Source organism: Canis lupus, chromosome 5, assembly GCF_011100685.1.
Source record: "Canis lupus familiaris isolate Mischka breed German Shepherd chromosome 5, alternate assembly UU_Cfam_GSD_1.0, whole genome shotgun sequence".
Taxonomy (NCBI): Eukaryota; Metazoa; Chordata; class Mammalia; order Carnivora; family Canidae; genus Canis; species Canis lupus.
In genome coordinates, this window is record NC_049226.1 from 4,593,273 (window position 1) to 4,609,643 (window position 16,371).

Here is a 16,371-nt window from a genome sequence, read left to right on the forward strand (position 1 = left end):
TAAGGCTTCTGAGAATAAACCAATTATTGATAAACCTGGAAGCTTTCCAAACTGGTTTTCATTTTGAAGCAAAGAGGGACTCCTAATATATATCTTGCCTGTGGCAAATCAAATCTTAAAACTCTTTTTATAGTTGAGATCGATCCTTTGGGAATTTTGTCAACAACCAGAAACGAGTAACTAACAAAGAAAAACAAAATAAAATAAAATAAAAATAAAAGTGTTAGTGTGCTCTATTTTTTTATGGGTATTCATCAATTTTTCGCATTCTTATTCTCTCCTTTCACTGCTGACAATAATTCTTCTCCTTAGCAAGTGGATTTTATTTCTAGAAGAGTCCTTAAAAGTGGAAGAGGGGAATGAAATAAATACTGACACATGCCACAACATGAATGAACTGTGAAAATACGCTAAGTGAAAGAAGTTAGGCACAATAGAGTATATATCATATTATTCCATTTATACTAAATGTGCAGAGCAGGCAAATCCATAGAGACAAAACAATTATTGATGGCCAGGCCTTGTGGGTGGAGAAAAAAGGGTGGCCCCGAAAGTGTAGAGGGTTTCTTTTGGGGATGATGAAAAGTGTTCTCTAACTGGTTGTGGTGAAAAATGCACAATTCCATGAATACACTGAAACTGTTGAATTGGACATTTTAAGTGGGTAAATTGTATGGTATGTGAACTAGATCTTCAATGAAACTATTACTAAAAAGAGTGGAAGAGGGAAACAGATTATTGGACCTGGTAACAGGTGATGATGCAAAAAGGGTCACAGAGTTGCTGAGTTTGCCGATGGAAGAACGAGACCAGCAGCCCAGGAACGCAGGTGGTCTCTGGAAAGTGGGAAAGGCAAGGAGATGATTCTACCAATGAGCTTCCACAAAGGGACAGCCCTGCCAACACCTTGATTTTAACCCAGCAAGACGTGTGTCAAGGCCCAGAGAATGAAAAGACAATACATGTTGTTGTTTTAAGCCACTAAATTTGTGTAATTACTATTACAGCAGTTATCAGTTGTGAGTGGGAGTAGGAAAGAAGGTATTGGGGGGGTTGACAGAAGAGATGTTAGGATATAGTCATCTAGGAGGATAAAAGAATGGATTGACGAGCAAAACATAGTAGGATTACAAGGGGACGTTAGGAAAACACTTACAGGAATTGGGAACACCTTTTCCCCCCTTCCAGATGGCTACTGTGGGAATTCTATTTTTGTATTACCCATCACTGGGCAATATTTCATTGATCCAAAGATGACCATCTGTTACAGGTTTGGAAAATCATTATCTCACACTCCCCACCATAAATGACTTCTATATTGGGTTATTAACAAACCCACTGTCCCCTAAAAGGAAAGCAACAAGCAGTTAACTAAAGTCTTAAAAGAACCACTGACCAGGGGCACCTGCCTGGGTGGCTCAGTCAGTTAAGCATCTGCCTTCAGCTCAGATCGTGATCCTGGGATCCCAGGGTCCTCAGATCAAGCTCTGCACTGGGCTCCCTGCCCAGCAGGGAGTCTGCTTCTCCCTCTCCCTCTGCTCCTACCTGCTGCTCAAGCTCTCTCTCAACTAAATAAATAAAATCTTAAAAAAAGAAGAAGTACTGACCCAAAAAGCCCTCAAGCCCCACTTAGGAAACTGTCGATTATTCCTTAACCCTTAAGACAAGCCGCAGCCCAAATATATTCACCAACAGAGAGAACACCACTAACACAGTCAAGCCCTCTTCAGAGGAATCGCCCCCAGCTCTTTCTCAGGGATGGATGGGCCTGTGGGATATGAACATGGAAAATCCTCCCAGCAGGCCGAACCCGGGGCACATGTACTGAACTTACTCCATTATTAAGGAGGTGAGTTAACAAATGAGCACCTGTGAAACCTGCTGGTCCTATGCTCTCCATTACCTCATCTGGACCAGTGACCACTCTAGGCTGCTTTCTTTTATCTTCTTTCTGCAGGGTTTTGAGTTATGGATATCCTGTTTGTCTTTCATCACTTGACATCTGATGTACTCCAAAACAACATACACACATGCAATTCACGTGATTTCAAGTGACCTGGAGAGAAAGAAGCATTGGATCATTTCGCTCAGCAAGTGACTGCTCAGAGTAAGCAGGAGATGGAAGACACGAATGAGTCAGTCCTCAGCAGGTCTCGGTTTCGAGGCTCTCACGGCGTGGCCACCTAGCAGCCTGAGTGCAAGCCTAGAGTCCCTAAATAGAAACCAACAACTTCCTCTGGTGCTCGGTAGAAGAATGAGCAATCTGTTCCAACACAGGAGGAAAAATCCACTGTGTTTGACTTTACTGAGAGACAGCCTGTCAGCCTCCGATATGGCTCGAAAATACAACACATTTGGCTTTATGGCGATTCAGGAGATCTTCAAAGGCAATTTTAGCTGGGCATGATTTCTGAATTTGTAGTATGCATTTCCTGTATTAGTAAGAATTTTCGGGGCACGTGGCTGGCTCAGTTGGAAGAGCATGCGACTCTTGATCGCAGGGTCATGAGTTCAAGCCCCATGCTGGGTGTAGAGGTTACTTATAATAAATAAATAAATAAATAGATAGATAAACAAATTTTCAGTTCTGCTATGGAAATAAATAAAACAAAATGTAAGAAGGCTAGATGAAACTCAGTATAGAAGCAAATGACATGTGGGGTATGCTAGAGAGATATAAAAATAAGTAGAGCATACATGTTCTGAACTAGAAAGTAAAAGAAGAACCAAGAAGTACCAAATAGTCACAATTCACTAAATATACTTGAGGTGCACTAAGTATTCACCATCTATGAGGTCTTAAATCAGCCATCCATAGATGATATCATTCTGGCCCCAGCTGTACTCTGCTCTAGAAATTTAGATCAGGTCCATAGTTACTCATCAGGCTAGTTTATGAAATATAGCTATTGATGGGGCATACTTGCCCCTGCAATCCTTCTAATAGACAATTACGTATGCTGGTTCCATGGAGCTTCAGCCTATTGGACCTCTGGCTCAAACTCAATTCTGATCCTCATCCCCTCACCAAAGGTGAGGAAAGCTGACGCAGGAGGGGAAAAAAGGAATATGAACACTGTATGACCCATATTCAGGTAGAAATGGTTCTCCTACCCCACTTGAACCTTACTTATCCAAAGCAGAGTGATGGACCTTAGCTCTCTCCCGTTACTTCTCCCTACCTCTGCCCCAAGATAATTTCTCACATGGCAGGAGCGGACTTTAGAACCTTTGCAAAGGTTGTGCCCCTGCTGTCTTGAGGGTCATTAAATTTGTCTTTTAGCCCATAGATTGCAAAACTGTGTACAACCATATCCAGACTTGATTCTGTTGATTCTGGGAATCAGAGACAAATGTAGCAGCTGGTCGTGCTTTTGAATAGTTTCTCTTTGATGAGGCAAGCTATCTGTTGCTCTGTGTGATAAAACTGCATTATGTTGGACGAGGGAACTTATGAAATTGGATATATGGGGAGAAATATGTGTGTACTGTACTATGAGACTGTCTGCCTGGCATGCCCCGTTCTCCTGGAAACTGCTCCTTGGCATTCACACATCTGGTATGAAAGCTACATATTTTTATAGTGCCTGTTGCCTTGATTTGGACTGACTGGTTTAGAGATAAGCATCTCATCTGAGCCTAACCAACAAGGCCCTTCACTGTTTTTTTTTTTTTTTAAGTTCAAAAAATTGAGATAGATTCCCCTCCAATATAGACATTTGTGTGGTACATTCCTCCAGATTACAGTATATTAGGATTTTAACCTGATATCTTGGGTTCTAGAACCAGATTGTTTAGGTTTGAATCCTGACTGGTATTTACTATCTACATGAACTTGGGCAAATGGCTTACCCTCTCTTCTGCTTCCTTATCTGGCAAGTAGAGATCATTATAATGTCTGCTTCATATGGGTTGTAGCAAATATTAGGAGAACTTAGTACTTCTCATTCAGTAAATGTTAGGGAAATTTAATCTTTACAAATAGAGACAAAGTATTTTATTTTTCTCAAGTCTGACTTCAATTCAATGTTATTAAATTCAGCATTTATTTTTTGTGCACATATCGTATTCCAAGCATTAAGTTAAGCTTAGGTGGGAAAAATGGTGCCCAAAGAGACATGGTCCTTGCCTTCAAGGAACTTAAAGTTCACTGGGGAAGGCAAATATTGAAGGAACAGTCTCATAAATACAAACTATGAGATGTGCTATGAAGGATAAGTAGAAGGTGACATGAGAAGTTGTAATGGGTATTATCAGTTTAAACTTCCTTAGGAAAGTAATGTGGGAGGAAAGAGGAAGTCAGAGAAAATTTTCCAGGTAGAGGGGTCATGTGCAAAGATCCTGCAGTGGGAAAGTCTTTGAAGATTTAGAAAATTGAAACAGGTTAGTATGGTCTGGAACAGTAAGAAAAGGAGAAGGAAGGGGGCATAAAATGAGGTTGGAGAAATAGTCAAGGACCAGATTATTCAGGACCTTGTAAGAGGAGAAGGACAACAAAGATTCAAGATCTGAGAGGATAGGTTAAGGACTTTTGATCAGAGTATTAATAGTTGAAAATGAGAGAACTAGACAGGATTAAGAGATAATTAGTTAAACGGGGGAAAGCAAGTATTTATCCTGCTTTCTTATATAAACTAAACCACATAATTGAAGAGGGGTGACTTCAAGTCCTCTATAAAAACACTGCAGCTAACACATGAAGAATGATCGAATTATATCACCATTTACAACTCCTAATGAATGAATTGCTCCAGGCATTATTCAACAGCAGTTACCAGAGAGAGAGAGAGAGAGAGAGAGAGAGAGATATCACATTAGAAAAAGAGAAATAAGCACACGTTCTATGCCTCTTAATGGAAAAAAATGCCACCACCTCTGAAGATACCTTGCCAAAAAAAAAAAAAAAAAAAAAATTAAACAAAACATCTAGATCTTATTACCAGTTTACAAAAAATACAGAGGACGAGGGAACATGTTAAAGTACACCACGGGGATGCAACTGCCAAAATTCAGATTGTGGAAAATACTACAGGACAATCTAGTTCCTTAAATAAAAATAAAATATTACTGGGAAAACAGACAAAAATACAGAGGATTTAAGATATACCAACCAAAATCAGTATAGTTCCTCTCTGAAGCCAACTGTAGATATATATAGATATAGATATAAATATAGATATATAGATATATACCAGGTCATTTATGAGTCTATTGGAAATGTAAATATTTTGTATTATAAAATTATTCCTATTTTTAAGTTATAATAGTACTGTGGCATTTTTAAAGACTATCTCTTTTAAAGATATAGACTAAAATATTTACATAGAAAAATCATATAATATCTGTCATTTGCTTCAAAATAAAATGGGTAGGGAAAAATGACTGGGGGTATGGATGAGGCAGTATTGGCTATTGGTTGGATGTGATGGCTTGGGTGACAGGTATATACTGATTTTTAAAAAATATTTCTTGAAAAAATAAATAAATAAAAATTTAAAAAATAAAAATATTTCTTAACTCATCTTTCTATGTTTTATATGTGTGAAATTCTCTACGATTTAAAAAAAAAAAAAAAAGTTTTTTGGGCAGCCTGGGTGGCTCAGCAGTTTAACGCTGCCTTTGGCCCAGGGCCTGATCCTGGAGACCCGGGATCGAGTCCCACATCGGGCTCCCTGCATGGAGCCTGCTTCTCCCTCTGCCTGTGTCTCTGCCTCTCTCTCTCTCTCTCTCTGTGTCTCTCATGAATAAATAAATCTTTCTTTAGGGATCCCTGGGTGGCGCAGCGGTTTGGCGCCTACCTTTGGCCCAGGGCACGATCCTGGAGACCCGGGATCGAATCCCACATCGGGCTCCCGGTGCATGGAGCCTGCTTCTCCCTCTGCCTGTGTCTCTGCCTCTCTCTCTCTCTCTGTTACTATCATAAAAAATAAATAAATAAATAAATAAATAAATCTTTCTTTAAAAAAAGTTTTTTGATTTAGAAAGCAAAATTGGCATAAATTAATAATAATTGGACATTTGGTAAGGATGAATATGATGGAGGTTTCAGGGATGATGTTGGTCTTCTGAATTTTGGGTCTAGAACTGAAGTACCCTTCAGTGCCTTAGAAAACAATGAGCAAGAACTATGTTTACCAAAGGCCATTAATCTATCTTGGACATGTTGAGTCTGAGGTGTTTCTGAAAAAAGCAAGCAAAGTAGAACTAGTAAGTAATTAGATAGGCAGATCAAGAACTGGGTAGAAAGATCTGGGCTAGTGGCATACATTTAAGAATCAATAGTTCAGAGTTTATGTGCGTGGGTGGGATGTTCCCAGACTTAAGCATGGATCTGAAATACCTGGAGAGTCCATTCAAACATGGATTGCTGGACCCTAACCCCAGAACTTCTGATTCATAGGTCTGGGCATGATTTAAGAATTTGCACTTCTAATAATTTGATAAGTGATGCTGATGCTGTATTTAGGCCTGAGTATGACATTTTGAGAACCACTGGCCTAGGAAGATAGTTCTCAACATTGGGCACAGACTGAGAATATTAGTGAAGACAAGGAAGAGGGTGCTTCAAGTTGGAAAGAGTGCTCAACAAGATCAAATACTGCACCCAAGTCCAGTAAAAGGATGGTGAAAAATGCCCTTTGGATTAGGGACATCAAAATAATTGGTGACTTTATGGAGATATTAACTGGACTGAAGGGAAAATCAAATTAGAGGTGTTGAGAAGTGAGGAAGAAGGTCCAAAAATGAAGAATAGTTGAGTGTAAATAATGGTTTTGAGAAGTTTAGCTATGAATCACACAAAAGGGGAAAAAAATAGTATTGTATCTGGTGGGGAGGTGGAACTCCAACCAGATTTAAGGACTGAGATTAAATCACTACCCACTTCCTTGAATTAAAAAAAATCAAAACATCAATTCCTCCTCTGAAGATGAGTTGTATTTCAATAGCTGCATCTTAAGGACCTGAAGAATCTTCAAAAAATCAAAAGGATGGACTCTGATCTCAGGTAATCTGGCATCTTGCGGAGGAATGGGGATGTTTATTGAAACACAAGCTTTTCCCCTGACATTATAGGTCTTGGGAAGCTGCTGTTCTACTAGCTGATAAAACTGGCCTCCACATTCATTTATTTCATTATTGATTCATTTGTCCATTGAGCATTTATCAAATATCTATTACATGCCAGACAACGTACTAGGCTCTGGGATTAGTGTTGAGCAAGAGTCATTAGAATTACAGTAGTAATTAGAAGAGTGTTAGAGAACAGGGTGTTCTGGGAGTATATACATGGGGTCTGATGTAATCTGGGGAGCCAGGAGAGGTGGCCTTGGATGAGTGGTAGTCAAGAGGAGATCTGAGTTTCATTTATATGGAATGTCTAGAATTGGCAAATCTGTAGAGCCAGAAAATAGACCAGTGGTTACCCAGAATGAGTTGGATTGTGGGGGAAAGGGGGTTTCTTGCTAATGAGTATGAATTTCTTTTTGGGGTAAGGAGAATGTTCAAAAATTGACTGTGGTGATGATTGCACAACTCTGTGAATATACTAAAATCCATAGAATTATACACTTTAAGTGGGTGAATTGTATGGCATGTGAATTACATCTCAATAAAGTTTATATATAAATGAGGCCTGAGTATTGAGGGGAATTAGCTAAGGAACAAAATATTTCTACACAGAGGGAAGAGTGTGTGCACTGGCAGAAAAAGAGTGGCATTTTAGAGATGTGGAAAAAAATTCTGTGACTGGCATGTTCCTTGACAGAGTAGGATGACAGATGAAGCTGAAGATCTTGAAAGAATCCAGATTGTATAATGTCGTAAAACCCATGCTAAAGGTTGGGTACTTTATCCTAAGAACAATAGGAAGCCAATTGTTGTGCAATATGATCACTACGCACTACCACTCTGGCTATCACGTGGAGAGTGAAGGGAAGAAAAGAATGTATTTGGGAAACCAGAACAGTGAGAATATTATAATTCTCCAGGCAGGAACTATTGTATTTTAGATTTGGATGGCAGCAACAGGAATGGACAAATGTAAGATTTGTTGACAGATTAGAATCAAGATATAATAGAGTGACGTAGCTGAGATGACTTGCTCAAGTGAGTGGGCAGTGAAATGGACATAGGAGAAGAGGTGCAAATTTTGGGATGGGGGTCAGATTAGTTATTTTTAATATAGTTAGGATGATCTAATAAGAGAGCAAGGATGATTTGTGCAGTAATGAGCTCTCCTCCACTGGAATTATTCAAGTCAGATTAGAGATCCTCCTGTCCAGTAGAATGCACTCTTGCTCTAAAAGAAGTTGTGATCTAAACAACTAAATTTCCATTTGGTTCCAAGGATCTACTCCAAGAAACTGCCAGTTGTGCCAGAATGTGGTGCCCAAAAACATCTCAAGGCCAAAATGAGCCGTTTGCCGGAACCTGAATTCCTCAGAATCATTGACACCAGGTTAATAATTAGTTCCTCAGGAGGGCTCCATTTGTTTGTTTCACCTGTGCGGAGGATTCTGGTTTCATAAAATCCTGCAGCAGTATTATTCCACTTACTGTCAAAGAAAGGCCTACTATTCCACCAACCCAAAGGCAAGTCTCTTCTCGCCCGGGAAGAAAGAGGTGGGAGGGTGCAGTAGCCACAGAAACTGACCCTGCCCAAAGCCAAAACACAGAGCCGGCTCCTACAAAGTTAATCTCTGTTGTTTTTTTTTTTTTCTCACACCCTCTCCAAGTATCCAGCACTGTGCCCTAGGGCTCAACAGCCATTTGTTGGTTAACTGATCTTCCAGACCTGAGGGGTGAAGGTGGGGTTAGAGGATGATGGAGTTTTAAAATGGAAATTTGAAAAGCACAAAAGGGAGGGAAAAGGAGAAGCGAGAATCCCGGAAAGAAAGCCATGTGCGTACAGTTGCTACCTGGGTCCCTTAAGAAAGAGTAAAGACTTAGCTAATGTCTTTTATGGACTGCCTCACCAGATGTCCTAGGAGAGGTAGATGGGATCTGTTTGCCTGCTTTATTCTCACCTGATTCTTCTCCAGTTTTTACCTGGTGCACACAGTCTATCACACAACCAAACCAGGGATTCAAGTCCCTGCCCCTCCCCAGGCCTTGCTCTCTGGCCACCATCCCCTCTCCTAAGGTAAGTGTTCCACCACCTTCTTCCCCTCTGTAAACCTCGGCACAAAACTTTCTGGGCCTAATTCACATCTTTCTGACTCTTCCCCAGCCTTGAAATGGGAATAATAAAAAAGATATTGGGAATAGCAGTAAAACCTCATACGGTATAGTTGCTGTGAGCATTAAACATTTCACATACTTGAGAATTCGTTGGAACTGCGAAGGACTTGTAAAATCAGACGTTGTTTTTATTGCCTTGATTTCTAAAGTAGAGTTCAATTGTTAACATCAGGGTGCCAGGATGCTTGGCTGCTTATAAAAGGGATCGGGGAAAGGGTTAATGTTAAATGTTGCCAAGTGTTTCAGAGGGAAAAAAAATCACTCCACTTGAAGCAGGATGTCAACTCACCTTGCACAAAAAGCCCTTTGGAGAGAGAAGTCTTTCGGTGTAAAAGCTGGAGGCGTGGGAAAACAAAGTACTCAAAGCCAAGCTCCAGAAGGGCTCGGGGCCTCTCTGGGCCTGCAGGCCTGCACCCCAGTCCGCCTCCACGCACCTGCTGCGCGCTTCCGCGGGGGAGCGCCCCTCCCGGCCTTGGGCGGGGAGGAGGGACGGGAGGAAGGCTCAGGTCCCCGGGGGTTTTTAGCATCTGATCAGACTCCGCAGGTGACCAGGAACTCTAAGACCCCCCCCCCCCAGGTACTGCGGGGTCATCGGGACGCCCCCGCCCCGGGGTAGGGCCCTGGAAAGTGATGGTGTAATAAAGCGAGACTCAAGGTTATGCAAAGAATAGGCCTATTGGTGGGAACAGCTCCAGGTGCCCCCGTGTTGGGGGGGGGATGAGGCAGATCTGGGTGTTGATTTCTCCACTCATTTCAGAACCGCACTTCCTGCCAGATCGCCCAGGGAGATGCTAGAACGCTCTCCGAGCCCTGCAAGGATGCCAGTCCGGAGGCGGTTCGCGGGCCCGGTGGTCCGCGAGCACAGCGATGGCGTCCCGCACGTGTCCGGCCACGCGTCTTCGCGGGCCTCAGTTTCCCCGTGTGAAAAATGGGCGGAGCGCAGGCTCACCTCCCTCACCCAGAGAAACGGGGCTGGGTGTTCCGGTTTCGGCCCCGCTACAAAAAAACCACTCGAGAAACGAGGAGTTTCTTTCGTTTTCAGTTCAAAGAAAGAAAAAAAAAAGGGAAGGAAAAAAAAAAAAAAAGCAAGAAGCGTGAACATGCCCAGAAATGCGTCCGTTAGGGACGCCCGGGTGGCTCAGCGGTTGAGCACCTGCCTTCGGCCCAGGGCGTGACCCTGGAGTCCCGGGATCGAGCCCCGCACTGGGCTCCCTGCGTGGAGCCTGCTTCTCCCTCTGCCTGCGTCTCTGACGACCAAATAAATAAAATATTAAAAAAAGGAAGCAATGCCTCCGTTAGTGTAAGCGCGGAGGGGCTGGCGGAGAGGGCGCCGAGCGGAAGGCCGCGTGCACACGCACAGACACCGGCGCGCACACGCCCGCGGGAGGGGAGAGCCGGGCCCGCCGGCCGCCGCTCCGGCCCGGGCAGGGGCAGCGGCAACGCGAGCGGGAGCGGGAGCGGGAGCGGGAGCCGGAGCGGGAGCGGCCTCCGCGGCGCCTGCGCACTGGCCGCGCCCGCCCCGCCCCCACCGCGCCGGCGCCCCGCCCCCGGCTCGCCCCGCCCCGCCCACTCCCCTCGCGGTCCCAGCCCGGCCGCCCGCGCACGGCATTGTGGGACACAAACAAAGTGCCCCCGAGCAGGCTGGAGCGAGCGGAGCGGCAGCGGCCGCGGCGCCGGCCCCCTCCCGGCCGCCCCCTCCCCTCCCCTCACTCCCCTTCCCTCCCCCGCCCCGCCCCGCCGGGCGCCCGCGAGCCGCCGCCGCCGGCCCTCCCGCCGGGCGCCCCGGGGGCTGCGCCGCCGCCGCCGCCGCCGCCTCGCGCTCGCGCCCCTCGCGGGCACGCCATGCCCCGGCCGCAGGCCGCCCACGGGCCCGGGCGCGGCGGCCCCAGGTAGGGGCCCCCGGCTCCCGGGGAGGAGAGAGGCGGCGGGCCCGCGCTCCGCCCCCTCCCCCCGGGCCGCCGCCGCCGCCGCCGCCGCCGCCGCCTCAGCCTGGCGGGGAGGAGGAGCAGCAGGCCTCCGGGCCCCGGCGCCGCCGCCCCCAGGTACCGGGGAGGGGGAGGGGGAGGGGGAGGGGGGGAAGGAGGGAGGGAGGGGAGGGGGCGGGAGGTGCGCCCCCCGCCCGGCCGCGCCGCGGGACGCAGAGCCCCGGCTCGCGGGCCCCCTCGGCGGCGTCCGCTCCTGCAGGGAGGAGACCAGCCGGGGGGGGCGGCTAGGAGCAGTGTCCCCGCTCGGCCGGGGCGCCCCCTAACCCGCGGGGGCGGCGGAGTCACCTGCTCTCACCTGGCGAGCCCCAGACCTGCCCCCCACACACACCCACATCCACCTCCCTCCCCCCCCCCCGCTGCAAAGAAAAGGATGGCACTCTTGGGGGAAAAAAAAAAAAAAAAAGAATAACAACAAACACCCCTTTTCCTTCCCTACCTGAGGATCACCGCATAGCTAGTCGCTTTCTGCCGGCCTAGCCAAGGAGGGGGGGGAGAAGGGGTGGGGAGTTCCCTGCAGGTGAAACTGGCACGTCCAGCACAGGTGATGCGAGGGGCTCTGCGTGCGGCTCCCACCCGGAATCTTCATTGTGCACTCGATTGGAACTTGAAGGAATGAAGACAAAAACTTAAGTTGTTTGTGGGTTTTTTGTTTTTTGTTTTTTTCCCCTTTTACACCGTATAAGTAGATTGAATCTGTTGAGGTCAGGAAGAAATGGTTTCCCACTTGTTCTCTTACAGGTTGGTGTGTTGGGACATAGACTGGTAATACCCTAAACGCACTAATCGGTGTGGTAAGAGGGCAGATAGTCTGGCCAGGTAAAAAATTTCTGATTCCCATTGGCCTGGGCTTGGAGTTAGAATTATTGGGTTTAAGAAAATAATGATCATAAAAAGAAGCACCATACAAATCTTCACTTCCCTCATTGCTTCGCATTGCCAGTGCATTAATAATATTTCATTGTGCCTAGTGGAGTTTCCTTATCACGCAATGTGAAAATCACCAAAGGAATGTTTTTTTCCCGTAGCCTTTTGTGTTTTTTTTAGGACGATAGCACTCATCGATTGCGGAAACCAGATTTACTTATTTTGTGCAACACAGGCATCTCGCATATGTGGTCTTATTTAATTCTCAGAGCAACCTGATGACTTAGACGTTATTCCTTGAATTTTGTCTAGGTGAACAGATCACACAGCTAGAAGTGAAATCTGTACCCAGATAGAATTCCAAGGTGGGTAATGTTTCTGCCTTGCCGCTCAGCACAGGGACACTTTTATTACGAAAGATTTGTCTCATGAAATTGAGAAATAATGAATATTTCACTATGTAGATGGAGTGAGTAAGGTTGTTCCCCCTCACTCCTCCCTTTTAGTGTCTCTCTTTAACCATTTGAAAGTAAGTTGCAAACATGGGGACCCTCGACTAATTTCAGCATGCATTTCCTAAAAATAAAGGACATACTTCTCCTCAACGTCATCATCTACACCTTTCTAAATTAATCCATATGCAAATTTCCTCTTTATTCTAAAATCTCCTTGAGAAAATTTACCCCTTCTGTATTCACTTGAGATTATTGCATTTGACCATTATGCCTTTAGTCCCCTTTTAAAAATAATACCCATCACCTTTTTTTTCCTGACACTTACTTGACCCAACCACTTGTCTTTTAGAATGCTCCCACATTCTAGACTTGTCTATTTCCTCATAGTGATATTTAATTTATTCCCCTAGCTCCTTGACTTTTCTGTTACTGGAAGTTAGATCTAAGGAAAAACTTGATTAGCTTGAGGTAGTAACTTTATTTGGCAAGAATATTGAATAGGTGATACTGTGTACTTCTCATTGCTTCATGAACAGGTATATAATGTCAGATTGCTACACTGTTGGTAATGCCAAATGACCACTGAAGCGGTGACTACCAAATCGGCTGTAAGAGTTTGTTTTACCCTTTGATTTGTATGTGATCTTGGGATAATACTTTGACACCAAGCAAATATCTTGTTTCTGGCTACTTTCTGTTTAGTGATTTTAGCACTCTTTGGTGACTCTTGATTAAACCAGTTTTACTGGAGATTTTCTGTAAAAAAGATTTCCTTCATTAACTAGGGGTAAGCTGAAGTTCCTCCTAAACAATGCAGAGTAAATGCTTAATTTCTTCCCTTTGATTATCAATATTCAGAGAAAGGATTGGAGAAATAGTTACCTTCAATGGTGGCAAATGAGATTTTTTTCTTGGTTTTTTTTTTTTTTTTTTTTTTTTGCAGGATACACTATAGACTCATGGGTTTTAATGTATTTATTCTTTTTTTTTTTTAATGACCATTACAGTAATTTTCTTTTTGACCAGATTGTCCCAGATTTGAATAGTAGGAACCCTTTCAACCTGGCTCCTATGTCTTGTTGTTGTTGTTGTTGTTGTTGTTAAATACTTCTGCTTGCTATTGGAGCATTCTTGGAGTACTTTCTGGCACAACATACCCTAGGCTTACCATGTTACTTTCTTTGCTCTATATCTGGAATGGAGTCTGGATCTAAGGAGTCTTGGTTTGGTTTTTTTTTTTTGTTTGTTTTTTTTGTTTTTGTTTTTGTTTTTAATAAGAAATGGTATATAAAAACCAAGATCAGGATGTTGACATACTCATTTGCTGCTGGAGTGTCATTGCTTCAAGGCCCTTTCAGAGGAGAGAACTAAAAAATGGGTTTTTGCTTGTTTGTTGAATCATAAGTTCATAGTGATATATCAAATTCAGATTTAACATAGCAGACCTTTCATTAACTTTTTTAAAAAATATTTTATTTATGAGAGAGAGAGAAAGGCAGAGACACAGGCAGAGGGAGAAGCAGGCGCCCTGCAGGGAGCCCGAAGTGGACCCGACTCCAGGATCACGCCCTGGGCGGAAGGCAAGTGCTCAACCTCTGAGCCACCCAGGCGTCCCTCATTAACTTCTTTGATTTTAAATTTGTCTCTTGTCTTAAATGAAAATCTTAGTGCCTGATAAAATTAACATAATTAATTATCCTACTATATACATAGAATCATTTCAAAATCACCATAACAATATCCTATCTGTAAACTTCCCAGTAAAGTTTAAGAGTTCTTTGCATTTATTTTTGTCCTTAGAGTATATGATATGAAGAGTGTGTAATCAGAGTACTTAGGGTATTCAGAAGTCACTTGAAATACTTTTCTGTTTAGTTAAACTGTCAATTTGATACAATTCATTGGTTTTATTTATAATTTTGGGGTTTTCTCTATTTTTTTTGTTTTCTCTATTTTTGAATATGTCAAATATATCGTTCAATACATGGCTCAAAAAATAATTTTTAAAGTATGTTAAAGATGCCTCACCCAAATTAATTTTTAAGATGAAATATTCTTTATCTTTGCCATACCCTTTAGTATCTAATGTATTCTCATATATCTTAATTGCAGAAGGCTTAGCAGTAGACAAAGTATGTTACTTCCTTGAAGTGATGTAGGAGTAATTTTAAATTTTGCAATTAGATTCTGATTCCTCTGGCAAAGAGAAGGCATTAAGACTAATCTTTCAAGGTGAGCGGAAAAGTAGATTTCAAGCTTGCTTTTGCAATCTTTACTTGAAAAATCATGTCTTTAAAGAGGTATGTAGACGGTGGAAGTTTTATTTTTTTATTTTTTAAAGATTTGATTTATTCATTCATGAGAGACAGAGAGAGAGAGGCAGAGACATAGGCAGAGGAAGAAGCAGTCTCCATGCAGGGAGCCCGATGCCAGAATCGATCCCGGGTCTCCAGGATCACGCCCTGGGCCTAAGGCAGGTGCTAAACCGCTGAGCCACCTGGGGATCCCCATTTGTAGCAGTTTTAATGTCTTTCCCTCATTAATTAATGAATTGGATAAACTATGACACGTATTCATTCTATATTTGCATGACAGTCATGGGAATGGCCTGTGTGTCATCTCTTCTTCTGAAACCGTGTAATTCCCCACCTTCTCCCAGGTACCCTTTCCCCAAGGGCCCAGAGTAGCTCAGGGGGGGCTGGTGTCTCTAGGGATCCCGTCCTGCCTTATGGTCAGATGCCCAGGTAGGCTGGGTGTTGGGACAGTGCAGTTACGCAGTTTATCTCAGTCGTCAATCACCCGGGTGCTATAGAAAGCAAAAGATGTGGCCAGTTTGTTTTCCTCTGTGTATACTATCATTGCTTTTGGTAACAGAATGGACTGGGAAAATGGAGAATTCATGTGCTTTGGACCCATTCACTCTTATTCTCTCTTTAATCTCAGTATAGATTTCCCAATATTGTTAGAACACATAAAGTAAAGGGGGAAATGCCACGAACAGTTGCATAGGTATGTGTAACCACATAGCAGGTAGAGCCTATTGTGGTAGACTGAATGGGAAAATACACTAACAATTATTGCTAACATTTGTTGAGCCATTTCAAAAAGTCAGCATTGTACTAGACATTGCTTACAGCATCTCATTTAAATTTCACATTAACTCTTTGATATTGCTGCTGCTAACTTATTTTTCAAGTAAGGAAACTGATAATCCAGGTTTCAAACTCAAGTCTGTCTTCAGAATTAGCATTTTACTACTTCAGTACACCTCATAGCTAAATATAATGGGTAATAAAATATATTTCGGGATCCCTGGGTGGCGCAGCGGTTTGGCGCCTGCCTTTGGCCCAGGGCGCGATCCTGGAGACCCGGGATCGAATCCCACGTCAGGCTCCCGGTGCATGGAGCCTGCTTCTCCCTCTGCCTGTGTCTCTGCCTCATTCTCTCTCTCTCTCCCTCTGTGACTATCACAAATAAATAAAAATTAAAAAATATATATATATTTCATTCGCCATGAATTAAAGCATGTACATGACTGATGTTTGTTCTGTAGCACCACTGAAGATGGTATGCCGAGAGCCCCAAGTGCTTGTCACATCTATTACACATCTTTAGTATATCAGACTTAGCTTCAGAAACTGCATTTAGATACCATTTTAATAGGCATTTAAATAGTAGAGCATCAGGGCACCTGGGTGGCTCATTTGGTTGAGCTTCGGTCTCTTGATTTCACCTCAAGTTGTAATCTTGGGGTCGTGGGATTGAGCCCCGCTCAGCAGAGTCTGGGATTCTCTCTCTCCCTCTCCCCTCACCCCTCTACGTGGTCT

General features: G+C 43.7%; 1 protein-coding gene across 7 annotated transcripts in view; it reads left to right on the forward strand.

Annotated features, from left to right (window-relative positions):
- The first annotated feature begins 11,188 nt into the window (after positions 1 to 11,188).
- ZBTB44 (zinc finger and BTB domain containing 44) overlaps positions 11,189 to 16,371 on the forward strand; it is a 67,287-nt gene continuing 62,104 nt past the window's right edge. For 6 of the 7 annotated variants that reach the window (XR_005359051.1, XR_005359050.1, XM_038535628.1 and 3 more), the window contains exon 1: positions 11,189 to 11,282. The gene's annotated coding sequence lies outside the window, so the exon portion shown is untranslated. Of the gene's footprint in view, positions 11,283 to 12,401; positions 12,455 to 16,371 lie in introns of all 7 variants that reach the window. The other variant, XM_038535626.1, reaches the window with a different exon arrangement.